Here is a 2,827-nt window from a genome sequence, read left to right as displayed (position 1 = left end):
AATAAAGCGGTGTTGGACACTATAGCAGGTGGATCTTATGGGGAGTGTCCTTAAGCTGAGATTGCTGAAAATTAGAGAAAATCTCCCGGAATAATAAAGCTTGGAGTACTAGGAAGTCAGGTACCGGGAGAAATACCTTCGTAGTGCAATCACTCACAACCCAGCCACAGATGAGATTCGTGAGGAAATGGCTCAGATGAGAACTGAGCTTGGGTTGGTACTAAAACATATCACTGGGGTTGCAGAAAAGGTAAATGCAGTTAACTACTTGTCTAAACCACCACCACCTAATGATGAATGCTATTATGCGGAGGATTCCTATGCAGTGAATGAGCAGACGGGGGGTTTCCGACCGAGTGCCCAAGCCTCTAATCAGGAGAATTGACGCCAAGGTCAAGGAAACCAAGGTCGGAACTATGGTAACTATAACCGTGAGGGTCATTATGTCCGAGATGGAAACTACAACCGCGACAACAACTTCAACAGCGGTAACTACGGTAACAGAAATGATAGGAATGGGCCCTATGTCCCTCCTCAAAATCGTGATGTTACTCCTAGGGATGGTGGAGATAGTATGGCGCGAGTTGAGGATATGTTGCACAAAATGATGAGGAGGTTCGATGCTAGTGATGAGCACACTAAAGAGTTAAGGAGTGATTTAGCGGGTATTGGGCAGAAAGTCGATACACATGAAATATAGATTAAGCAGCTTGAATTACAAATGGCTCAATTATCTGCGACTGTGAACACACGGCAACCGGGCACTCTTCCTAGCAACACTGTCCAAAATCCAAAAAATGATGCACACTGTATGGCAATCACTATTCGGGGTGGTAAGCAAACCATTGACCCACCTATGCCGTCTAATGAGGAAAAGGTGAGAAAGGATAATGATAAGGTGGTAGAGGGTAGTGGTGAAGCAGAAGATAGCACTGGGAAAGATGCAGAAGTCCCTATAAAGGTAATTCCCATGCCTAGACCACCACCCCCCCTTTCCTCAGATATTAGTGAAAAAGACCGAGGATGGTAAATATCGGCGTTTTATAACAATGTTGAAGCAGCTTTCTATCAATGTCCCTTTGGTAGAAGCTCTAGAACAAATGCCCGATTATGCCAAGTTTATGAAAGATCTGGTTACAAAGAAAAGATCGGTCACTTTCGAGGATGATGATAGAATGCAGCATTGTAGCGCTATTTCTACAAGATCTCTCGTACAAAAGAAAGAAGATCCGGGTGCGTTCACTATTCCTTGTACAGTCGGGTCATTACATTTTGCGAAAACATTATGTGATCTGGGGGCAGGCATAAATCTCATGCCCCTATCGATTTAAAAGAATTTGGGTTTGGGTGACCCAAAGCCCACTTCAATGAGGCTACTGATGGCTGATCGAACAGTGAAAAGGCCTATAGGGATACTCCACGATGTGCTAGTAAAAGTGGAGTCGTTCATATTTCCGGCAGATTTTGTTATTCTTGATTGTGAAGTCGATTTTGAAGTGCCTATTATTCTTGGGAGGCCATTCCTTGCTACGGGTAGAGCCTTAGTTGATATGGAAAAGGGGCAGATGAAATTCCGGTTGAACAATGAAGAAGCAACCTTCAACATTTGTAGGTCCATGAGGCAGAGTGGTGAGCTCCAATCGGTATCTGCTATATCCCACAAAGAAAAGATGAAGAAGGATAATGACCTAAAAAGTGAAAAACGAGAGTTTATGGTTGGGGATTTGGTGCGTTTAGACAGTTCAAGGATGCATTGGCTTCCGGGCAAGCTCAAGTCCGAACGGACTGGCCCTTACTTGATTACCCAAGTATTCCCTCATGGAGCAGTTGAGTTAGAAACCAAGGAGGGAGTGCAGTTTAAGGTGAATGGAGAACAAATAAAACTCTATTTTGGGCATGCTGCATCGGTGAATGAAGTGATAGGGCATACCATCTTGATGAAGGTTGAGTAATCAAGTCCCCTCAATCGTGCCGCAACGTTAAATCGGGCGCTTGTTGGGAGGCAACCCAATACTTATAGTTTTTCTTTCTAGTAATGATAGCATTTTCTACTAATGAGTTTTAAATTTGCAGGCACATCACCAGGAAATTTTGCAGAAAATCACTCTGCAGCAGTCACTGACGAATACAGCGACGGACCGTCATGCAAGCGACGGACCGTCGCATGAATCTGTCATGCCAGGTACGTCTTTATGTTATTTTCAAACTAGGGCACACGCGACGGAACCAACGACGGACCATCACAACTAAGACGGACCGTCGTCGGGGACTCGTCGCGTAATTAATGAAGCGTACCTGACCCGACCCGGCTGGGGTTTTTAAAAATTTAACATTTAAAACCCCCACCCCTTCATTTCACCCCATTCCTTCACTCTTTCTCCCATTTCCCTCCCTTTTCAACTTCCAAAGATCATAACCCCTCTCTCTTACAACCGATCATTTTCCCCAAATTCTCCAAATTCCTAAAATTCATTATCTACTAGTCGGAGTTGCTGCTGTGGGTCTCTACTTGATCACCAAGTACCTTTCTCTCTTGTTTTTCTCCAATTCTCAGGTATGTGTCTCTAATTTCTACTCATTTATATTGCATTTTTGTTTATCAATTAGTATTAGCCTAATTCTTCTTGATAGGTTCATTCTTTAATAAAATTCTGTCTGACCTAGGTTGAAAATTCTCGAAATTGCCGTGTTAAAACTCTAGAAATAGGTGCTTTAGCATTGCTAGTTTACTAGATATTTGGGTTAGACAAATATAGTTAAAACACTACCAATTCTATTTGGGTCATAGGGGATGAATGGGGCATCCCCAGTTCTGTCAGTGAGTTAC

The sequence above is a fragment of the Solanum pennellii genome, chromosome 9 (genome assembly GCF_001406875.1).
Source record: "Solanum pennellii chromosome 9, SPENNV200".
NCBI classification, from domain to species: domain Eukaryota; kingdom Viridiplantae; phylum Streptophyta; class Magnoliopsida; order Solanales; family Solanaceae; genus Solanum; species Solanum pennellii.
Note: the sequence above shows the minus strand (reverse complement) of the source record.